Genomic DNA, 11326 nt, shown 5'->3' on the forward strand with positions numbered 1-11326 from the left:
CACTTGTCATGGATTACCCGGCAACAGTGGAAAATTGTACAAAGAGTACGGGCTTCACCTGAAGATTGCAGCCAGGCGGTGAACAGATTGGATTCTGCCCGCTTTGTTGACGCTTCTAGACACCTTGGCTACTTAGAGTCAAAGTACTGGAATTTCTGAAAGGACTAAGGGAGAATCCTGCCCTAGTGGCGTCGACTTTGACATATGCAGACAAAGTCAATTTGGACACCTCTCAGCTGATTCGTCTGTTGTTGAATTCTCTGTATGGAAACTGTTTGCTTCCGCAAGACGAGAGTTACGTTTTGCTGCTAATGAAGTACCTCATTGAGCTGAAAATCACAGGAGACGAGCAGCCTGGAGAATTCTTTAAGCATAAAAGGAATTCGTTTACGTCGTTGTTCGAGATTTTAGTGGAGAGCTTGTTCTCTGCGAAGTTGTATTTGACAGCGGCATTGCACGCTCCTATAATGCAAGTTCTTTCGGAGGATTCACTGCTTAAAAAGAGACTGCCTCTAAAGTGTACTAAATTTGTTGAAAGCCTGAAAGCGAAACTCTACTGCTTCCCTCAAAGTTTACGCTGGTTAGTGTGTCAATTTTCGAAACTTCTTTCTTCAACTGGTAATGTCAACGACAAGGACGTGCGCTCGATGGTGTTGAAATTATTGTTTGATTTCCTTGTGTGTCCGGCCATAATAAGGCCCGAACAGTTTGGCATCACCTCTGATGTACAAATCAGTGAAATAGCCTCTCAGAACTTACAGCAGATAGCTTCTTGTTTGCTCAATTGTTGTTTCTCTGAAGGTGATAAAAACCCAAGATCATCGCACATGTTTTCGAGAATTGATACAGTAAGTACTCCGAGTAAATATGAAAATAAATAACACGCCAGGTGAGGAAATTGGTGGGACATGGCACGTTTAATAGGGGAGTGGTGTGACATTGAACCTCTGTTCTACTTTCTTGCTGATGCTGAAGGTTTGTAGCTCCTTCATTTGGAAAACATCAAATACATGAAGCAGTGTATCTCCCTGCCCCCCGCCTCCCCCCCATCACCACCTCTGAGCAATGTCATAACTTTCAGGGTCTTGTGGATGGCTTAGTATTATATATCTGTGTGGTTTTGGAAAATATCCATACCCCACCCCAGAGGGGAGAGTGTGTTGTGACAGGGAGGGGGAGTCATGATCAAAGACCCATGAAATTGCAGAGGACAGGAGAGGTGGACAGTTGATTTATATTCCATATGTACTTCAATTCAATACAGATTCAAATACCTATCTAACTGTTCAAAAATTGTTCCTTTCTTCCTAAGTAGAAAACAGTAGCTTGAAAACTTGTATTTGAAATATAGCAATATAATTCAAAGTTGGATATTTCCAAGTTTCAACTATTTTTACTTTTTCTTTTCAGCATTGTGTGGCATCGTTTTTAGATGCCATATTACAAAGCCAGGAAGAAATTTCAGATGTTCCAATCCAGCAGTCACTTCCTGGCCTTTGCCGTAACTCAGTTCTTATAACTGAAAATGAGCTGCACTCCTTGGTAAGTATTCACAGACAAAATCTCTTGACCTGTGGTCATTTACGTTAAATCTCTAGTATCAGGATTAGGATTATCTGTTTTTGTTTTGTTGTCCTTTTACTGACTGAGTTCAAAGTTTGTCATGCTGGTGGCAAATGGTTCAACTTCATGCCACTGGCTGCTAACAATCCTTCTATCCAAAGTTTACCTCAGCAGGCATGTGGATTTCTTGAGGAGTTTAAGAGTGAGATCTATCATTTCCCTTAACTGTATCACATTATTGTAAGTTCTACTCCCACTCCTTAAAAACTTGACGTGTATAACTTTTGGTGTCTTGTAGACACACTCAGGAGTACATGTATCATTTTGTTTGTTAGGTGTCGTTGTGCAGATAAGAGTTAGCCTTATCATTCAGTAGCATTGCTAGTAACATAGGCTTTGTTAACAGGAATAGTAGGTTTCTTAAATCTGAAGTTTAAAGCAACACTGCGCAGCTCGAGGTTTTGAAATGACAGTTGCTAATAGCCCTGAAGTGAGCTCTTGTTATTTAACATTGCTGCAAGAATGAGTCTGGAGCTCTGCCATCAGATCGTTTTATAAATTAGTTATACAGCATTATCATTCACACATTTGACTTAAACATGGGCCTTTTTTGTAAGTTACCTAGAGTAGTCTTCTCCTAGACTAGTCCCTACTGGAAAATCGTATACTTAATTATACACCCAATATACATATACCTTTGTTTGTCATTATTCTTTTCAAACCAGTGCATTCTTTTGTTTCCTTTCAATAGACAAGCTTTCTAAGGATGGTTGATCACAGTGAAGATCACAGAGACATTGTCAACAATAAAGAATTAAAAGAGTTACTGGATAACCTGCCACCCCAACCTGACCCCCCAGAACCCTCAACCCCGGAGGTGTCAAAAGATGTTTGTCCTGCACCTTCCAACCTTGATTCTCAAACAGGTAGTCCAAAAACACCCAAAAAACGACGCCCCTTTAAAGGCAAGAAAGAAAAGGAACCTCGCAAGCAAAGTCTGGGTGAGGCTCAATCCACAGAAATTGAACCAGCTAAGGTGATCAAGCAGTTTAATCCTTTAGCGGTTGTCAGCAAATCAGAGGAGTTCAAAATGGAGTTTCTCAGAAGAATACCACTGATGTTGCAGGAGGATGAAGATGTTTTAGTGATTTCTCTGGGTTATTCTGCAATTGAATGTCCTGGCATGGAGTCTGAGGAAAAGGTACAGTAATTAAATTTATTTGATGTGCATTTATTGATGGTGATCATGGCCTTGCATGCAGAACCCTTCAACTTGTTTCTAAAGAAAAGGGAGACTGCATCTGTGGTTAGCTTCTACATTACCTATAGTCATCTTCATTCACTCAGCATTTGGAGCATACCAAACTGGTTCACACTTAAAACAGACATGTATTTTAAGCATTACTCAACGGCTTTAATGATGACTTCAACTCTCATGGAAATAAAATTTAACAAGAAGCATCATCTGGTCTAGCAATGAGATCATCATCACATCTCTTTATGCCAGTAGGTGCACAAGACTGACATGTTGTCAACCCAACACTCTAGGTTCTGTGCCACCACTTTTCCCATTTTTCAAGTCATCTACCATGCCTTGTAATCTTTTCTTTCTCAACAGTCCTTTTTCAAGTGATGTTGTGTCTTGCCCTGCAACCTTCTGGGATCCACCCCAGTACTGTCAAACAGTTGCTTAAAACAAACATGTTTTCTATTTTTGAATATTACTCTGAGGACCGAATCAAAGGCCTTTTAAAAGTACGTGTACAGGCCTGCCCTGCATTCAGTCACCTGTTATAAGATGTTTCTCAGTATAAAGATTTACCCTGTCATACTTCTCTTTGGTCCAAATCCAGTCTGCTCCTTTAGAAGCTTTTTGTCTACACCTATCTTGATCTGCTCAAGCAGTATCCTGCATAATTTTGTTTTGATAACCAGTGATAACGTTGCTCCGTCCCATTGTTAGAATGGTGCTAATCACTTTCTTGAATACCTTGATGGCCACAGTCCCAGCTCAGTCCACAGTTTGGCTGGCTGTGTAGATGCACATGGTAAATCACAAGTTTGATAAATCTTGAGCAAATTATGATCCAAGCTTGTCCCAGGCTGTCTGGTTCTTAAAACCAACCATACTACACAGAATTCGACCAATATGGAAATGTTGATGTCTAGGCTCAGACAACTCTGTTGGAGTAGTCAAGCTACAAGAAAATCTTCTATTTCCTTCCTTTTTGTTTTGCCATAAGTTAAGAATACCAAGTACTTAGACAGCCTACTCAGTGACAGTCTGAGTTATTTCTGCAGATCAAAGAGCAGACCATTCTCGTTAATGTATGATTATGATAAATTGAATAATGAAAGTCATTTTTGTTGATCTGTAGGTACTTGGCATCAAAAAGCCAAAGAATGAGGCAGATTCTAGCAAAAGTTTCAGACCAAGAAGTAGCTCTTCCACGTTCTATAAGCACCTTTTTCCTGAAAAGCCAGTGACAAAGGAAGATCATTCTAATGATAAAAGCAGTGATGAAGACACACAAAATGGTCAGTGTGATCTTGACATTCATGATGTGTTACTCTTTGGATCCAGTCTCTTAACTTCTATGGAAAGTTCTCCTCTAACTAGTAAAAGTATAAACTGGGAAGGACCCTACGTATGTTAGTACACAATGCTGGAAACAATAACTGTTATTACGTAGTAGGATGTCTGTCTTTTCAAGTCTCTAATTTTTTAAATGCAAATAATCTGATTGCTCAATCCCTAGCTGTACAAGTCATGAAGTAATAAGTGGGCTTTAAGTCATTTTAGTACTCGACCATGATGTCTGATCATAATGTAAAATAAGACGCCCAGTTTCACAAATTTGTTTGGTCAATATCCAATGAAAAACTGTCATTTCGAGCACTTGTATGGGTTTTTCAGTGGGTTCTAATCACACAAACACCCCATGTATCATTTGTGGGTTTACATGGTTTTTTGTTAAAGGATGGAACTGACTTTTCAAAACACATGAATGTCAATAGGAAAGCAAATTGAACATTAGACTTTCCAAAGTTTTTGTTGGGGTTATTGACTTCTATATCAATAAAGATTGCTGTTCATTGTTGAAAGTCAAAGATCTTCCAAACTTAGTGACAAAAGAATTGTTCTGATGTATTAAGGAAATAACAGCACTTCACGCTAGTAAACAGGTTTATTGACTTCTTTGGCCAAACAAGATGTGGTTTGTGTTTTGTAGGTAATGATCCAACAACTGATCCTGGTACTCTTCAGCCAGCTACATGTGTCATTGATTCAAGTCATGGTGATCACATTGCTGATTTACTAGGACTTACTAAAGAGGTTACACCTGGAACAGATTGCATTGATTTCCTACACAGCAATTCAGAGACAAATACATGTACGCATGCAACACAAGATGTTGAAGCAAAAGGAAATGCAGAAATTGGACACCCTGACAATGTTGATCTAATTGATTTTGGAAGTGACAGTCCACCTCCTCTCCCTTCAGTTCCTGGAGATGCAATTGATAACCAAGCTGTGAAGAGACAGTCACCCATTGCCTTTGATCACCAGGTGGCTGGAAACCGAGACAGTGCCATTAGTAGTGGTGGCAGCACACGTACAAGCTGCATCAGTAGTACAAGCACTCGGAGCAGTGGAATTGAATTCACTAAAGATTGCATCGTAGTTGACAGTGGCCATGGTGATATTGCAGAAGAGGGTTCTGAATCGGATCTCTCTGGCCTTGAACACTTAGCTGCACCTGATGATAATTTTAGAAAGCGCACAAGTGTTATAAATGACCAGGAAAAAAGACAAAGTAAGCTTAGCAGTCGTGGAAGCACAAGTAGTGGAACAATCACTGGCTTTCAAGGAGAGGGTTCCAACCGTGACAGCCAAGCAAGCTTCTTGAGTTTCGATGCAGAGTTTCCACCTCGAAGTGGATCTTCTAGTACAGCTGATGATGAACATGAGTGGCCACCTAGAGAGAAGAAGCCCTCTCGTGGATCTTCATTAAGACGGCATTTCAGAGGGAGGAAAAAGACCAAAGGAAAGGGTTCTTTTGATGGTGAGGATAATCTGAATGACGAGCAAAGTGGGAAGAAAGAGAAAGGATTCTTTGGAATGATCAGGACAGGACTCTCTAAAGACAAGATGAAGGCAAGTGGATCAAAAGTGTACAAGGAATTGGCAGAGAAAACACTTGATGCTTTTGATATCACTGACAGGATGGCACACCCTGAGGTGGAGGAAAAAACACCCAAAGGTACTATTATTTTAGTCTCACAATAAGAATAGAATAAATTAATGTTGTTTCATGGTGGTATTGCTTATAATGTAAATGTCTTATGTGTTGTTGTTTTGACAAATGTGTGGCCCTTCAATTGTGGATCAATAAGAATACTTCTAATTGATCTAGAGTTGGAGGGCCATTCAAGACAGTTAGATTGGTTGGTGTTTATTGATAAGAGAAAACCATAGAACCCAGAGAAAATCCTCTGGGGCAAGAATGACAACCAACAACAAACTCAAGCCTCTCATGACACATAGGAGAATCAGGATTTGAATCAGTTCTATAAATTATGTACATCAATGAGAGGCAAGTAGCCTGACCACTATGCCTTCCTTGCATGTGATTTGTTTCTTCTAACTGATCGATGGCAACATTGAACTCACTTCTGACCCTCTCCCATTGGTCTATTGTATCTACAATCATGGACAAAAGTCTTGGGACAAATTTACACTTTTGGCACTTGCGCACATGCCAGACGTGAATACAACTTCTTCACCTGCCTAACCTCACCCCCCACCCCCCATACAATGTTGAAAACTAGTACCTGCAATTTCTTCTGATTTTCAACATTGTGTTGGGTGGGGAGGGGGAACAGCAACACATTGTAAAAGGATATAGAAGCATTTTTTTCAAACTGTAGTTCTAAAACACAGATAATTGGTTACATTACTTAAGTGTCCCAAGGACTTTTGTCCACAATTGTAGTACCTACTTTTCGAAGTTGATAAAGTACATATTACTTACTATACTTAGACAGTTATGCGAGAGCTAAGGCATTCACAATGATGACTAGTTTGAATCCTGTTTTTTTAGGGGGACAGAGTGGAGCTTAACATCCACTTGTACGATAATCACTTTCACAATGACATAAAAAAAGAAAATGTTCTTGTTAGCATTGCCCTCTTAAGGTAGTAGACCTACTATAACCCTGCCCATCTTGTAACTTTTTTCCACCTTTGTTTCTCTCTTAACAGACATTGTATCAGACCTTGATAAAATATTAGAAAAATACAAGAACAAGGCACATGCTCAAGGTGGAGAAAGTAAATTGGATGAAGTTCAAGATGAAAACGATAATGACCAAAGTGAGGAAGATGACGATGTTGTTGATGAAGATGAGAAGTTTGAAAACTCTAAGAGGAAACTTAGACTGGTGCTCTGTCAAGCTGACTTCCAGAATCTTCCACTGCTTCATCCTGACAATAGATTGCCAGAAAAAAGGTAGATACCACACTAAAAACAGAAATTTATTTCTCCATAAAATACAAATTAAGATGGAAATTACAGTTACTTGTGTTTCACTCTTGAAGCAATTATCAGACATGCTTCAACCATGAAACTTGAGTAACTGAAATTTCTCTCTTAATTCATACTTCCCTCTACATGTATCTGTATCGAGCACTCCTACGATTATGTGAAACCACCTTTTTTTTCTTTGTTTATCTCTATAAAATATAACTATTGGTTCTTAGGCTTAAGATATGTTGTGCTGTTCCCAAAAAGATACATGTATCTATACCTAGTGAGTTTTTATGTTTGATTCCAGTTTAATTTCACAGAAATTGTAGTTTGATCTGTATTTTGTTTTTCTTAGGATTATGGTAAGAAATCTGAACAAGGTAAAATGCACTTGTCAAACATGATTGAGGTTATTTTGACCTACAAGTCAATTTTAAACTGCAACAGATATTTCCTGGAACCAAACCTGTGTAGGCAGCAACAGTAATCTGTGGCCTCAGTCATTGAAAAGGAGAAAAAAACATAACTTTTTATTGTCTTAAGGATGGTGCCTACTAAATACAAAGGTTTTTGTGCTGGGTTAGGACAACACCGAAAAAGTAAATCTTTGCAAGGGCCATTGGAATCCACAAAGAAAAATTGGGGAAGCCACGCATTTTTTCCAGATAATCAGCCTTGAATCTTAACAAAAATGCTGACATCAGCATTTTCTGAAAAAAGAAAGAAAGGATATTTCTTCACAAATTTCCTTCAAAATCACCTTTACAAACAGAAAAGCAAACACATTTATAAAGGTCTTAAAACTACATGGTAAATGGTAACATGAAAACCATATTTGGTATGTTTTTAATAACAAAATCGTTGCAACAGTGCTTTTAGCATCTCTGACAGCCTTCCTCTGGTTCAGCCAAAATACAGTCTAAATACCTTTTGGTCACAACCAGAAACTGATTACGTGTTGAATAGGCTTTCCACTTCCATTTCATAACATAAAATGTGGGGGTAACCACGCGTTTTTTAAAGTTATTGATCTTTTTGTGAAAACTTTTATAGTGCACATTACATTTTTTCCTGTCGCTTCCCCAGTAAGTAAAACATTTGCGTCTTTCACACTTGTTTTGCGCACGCACTACGCCATCTGCAGGTACTTGTTTGCAGTTGGATTTCAGTATAATTTTCGCCAGATAACAGCTAGTTTTTCAGCTGGAAGACATTAACAGTTAGTGGTTGGTGATATGCTGCTATTTTGGTGTTCCTGGTTTGAGTACAGGTTCATTAAACTTGATTTGGTCACAGTAGGAAAATTTTGCTTTCTTTGAGTCGTGTACTTGGTAGTGTAGTTGATTGCATCAATGTCAACCCCAGCGCGCGCGCATGGCACTTAAACCATGCCTTGCGTGATACGCAGAAAATATGCGCACTAACAAAAGTAGGCACCATCCTTAATTCAGCATTACAGGCTGCCATCTTCAGATACACAAATAATGATAAATTGTTATACGTCATTTTTTAAGGGCATATGCCAAAAAACCTGGCGGGGAGCTGCTTACATTCCTCCATGTGCAACTTGCTGAGGCAATTAATCTTCAGGACAGATCCCTGTCTGCTCAGTTACACGAGACAATAAGAAGTGTCAAAGACCTCCAACCTGGAAGGTACAGATTCTGATAAATTAATAATCGAACATTTCTGCTTTTGGCCTACACTTCAATATCAACAATGATGTATCTTTTCTAATCAGTGAATAAGAAGTTCTTAGTGATCAGCCTAGCTTTGAGACGTGTGTTTGTTTGGATTTCGTTGTTATGTCAACTTTGGATATACTAGTTGTGAACTTACAAAACACGTCATCGTTTCTTATTCTCCAAAAATCCAGAAATACAATGCTTGTACTCCCCCAGCACATGTAGCACAAAACAAAGCACCTGTTATGACCTCCAGCTTTCATGAGTTCATTTAAAAATCAGGGCAACTTTATTGCTTTTGTTGTTGTTGTTGTTGTTGTCATTGTCAGTCTTATTGCATGTAATTTCTTCTCTCTCTTTCCTCTTCTTCCATTGCCTTTCCCTCTTCTTGCTAAACCGTTGGTAATTTTTTTAAATTTATTCAAGGGAAATTGGTTCCTGATGGCTAGTTTTCACTAGCAAATAAGCACAAGCATAAGAAACATACTTAGATACAGTGGAGTGCTGCTAAGTAGCACCTTTGGAAGGAAAACTTCCTAACTAAAGGTGCTAATTGTCAACGTCTTGCTGTGACTGCATATGATGGCTTATGCTTGTTCTTATGCACACAAGAAAACCAGCTTTAAAATCTGATCAATCTAACAATGGTTGGACACAAGGTCACTTACAATGAGATCTTTAAATGCTTTTGAATGCTGTAGAAAATGATTTTTAAAAGTGTTTTGCGAAGGCATGCTGATGTTTTGTTCTCCCACCACAGCTTTGCTAAACTGTTAGAATCCTTAGAGGAGGAGTACAAGGCACGCACTCCATACCTCGCCTACCTGGTCAATGCACATCAAGGCCTACTGGCAACGCATGCTCACTTGGAGAGATTAGTCGAAAGGATAGAAAGGTACATCTAACATGAACCACATCACCTTTAACAATACTAAGAACGTCTTGTTACTGATAGTTAACGCCCAAGTCGCTAGTGGAGGGAAGGTGCCTACGAAGCCCGGGGGCTGCAACTGCAGTCACATCCCCAAGGCGCTAGAACACCCGACTGGCCTGCCCAACCCGCAACCAAGCCACGAGCCCCCCGTGCCAAGCCCCCTACAGGCACCTGTCACACTCAAGCCAGATGGCATTGGTGGAAAAAAAATGCTGAAAAAAGGGGGGGATAGGGAGGGGACGCCGAGAACCGCTAAACTATAATTCAATCCACAACGCCACACTAACAGAGCGATGAACACACTGCGAGCACATGGGACGACAACACATGTACTAAGCAAAAATACCGCTGGACAATGTCAGCCCCACGGCTCTCACGACCATATGACTGTTGCAAACGCTACAGAATGCACCAAACGCTAAACAAACGCTAACAGATGGCCAAGGCACTAACAAACGCCTACAAAAACGCTACTGACCAGACTCGCTCCTGGTCATAAACTATGTAAAATTTCATTGAACTATATCAAACGCTACAGAACGCACCAAACGCTAACCAAACGCTCACAAACGGCCAAGACACTAACAACCGCCTGTAAAAACGCTACTGACCAGACTAGCTCCTGGTCATAAACTATGTAAAATTTCATTGAACTATATCAAACGCTACAGAACGCACCAAACGCTAACCAAACGCTCACAAACGGCCAAGACACTAACAACCGCCTGTAAAAACGCTACTGACCAGACTAGCTCCTGGTCATAAACTATGTAAAATTTCATTGAACTATATCAAACGCTACAGAACGCACCAAACGCTAACCAAACGCTCACAAACGGCCAAGACACTAACAACCGCCTGTAAAAACGCTACTGACCAGACTCGCTCCTGGTCATAAACTATGTAAAATTTCATTGAACTATATCAAACGCTACAGAACGCACCAAACGCTAACCAAACGCTCACAAACGGCCAAGACACTAACAACCGCCTGTAAAAACGCTACTGACCAGACTAGCTCCTGGTCATAAACTATGTAAAATTTCATTGAACTATATCAAACGCTACAGAACGCACCAAACGCTAACCAAACGCTCACAGACGGCCAAGACACTAACAACCGCCTGTAAAAACGCTACTGACCAGACTCGCTCCTGGTCATAAACTATGTAAAATTTCATTGAACTATATCAAACGCTACAGAACGCACCAAACGCTAACCAAACGCTCACAAACGGCCAAGACACTAACAACCGCCTGTAAAAACGCTACTGACCAGACTCGCTCCTGGTCATAAACTATGTAAAATTTCATTGAACTATATCAAACGCTACAGAACGCACCAAACGCTAACCAAACGCTCACAAACGGCCAAGACACTAACAACCGCCTGTAAAAACGCTACTGACCAGACTAGCTCCTAGTCGTTAACTATGTTAAATTTCATTTAACTATATCTAACTTCTCAGCATTGCGTTACTATGAAGGAGAAATGCAATAGATGTTGATTTCTCCAGGGAACTAGAAGGCTTATACTCTAATACTGCCTATACTTGACAATAATTTATTATCACAGGGACAAAATTATCTGCCAAAACTACTTAATCATGAAC

General features: G+C 39.8%; 1 pseudogene across 1 annotated transcript; it reads left to right on the top strand.

Annotated features, from left to right (window-relative positions):
- The first annotated feature begins 3 nt into the window (after positions 1-3).
- Positions 4-11323, top strand: LOC145472998 (GTPase-activating protein and VPS9 domain-containing protein 1-like; annotated as a pseudogene). Its single transcript, XR_014044226.1, has 9 exons — positions 4-848; positions 1411-1542; positions 2315-2764; positions 3942-4101; positions 4797-5828; positions 6830-7076; positions 8609-8749; positions 9540-9674; positions 11290-11323. The product of XR_014044226.1 is annotated as a GTPase-activating protein and VPS9 domain-containing protein 1-like (transcript).
- Positions 11324-11326: the final 3 nt, after the last annotated feature.

The sequence above is a fragment of the Orbicella franksi genome, unplaced genomic scaffold (genome assembly GCF_964199315.1).
Source record: "Orbicella franksi unplaced genomic scaffold, jaOrbFran1.1 SCAFFOLD_807, whole genome shotgun sequence".
NCBI classification, from domain to species: domain Eukaryota; kingdom Metazoa; phylum Cnidaria; class Anthozoa; order Scleractinia; family Merulinidae; genus Orbicella; species Orbicella franksi.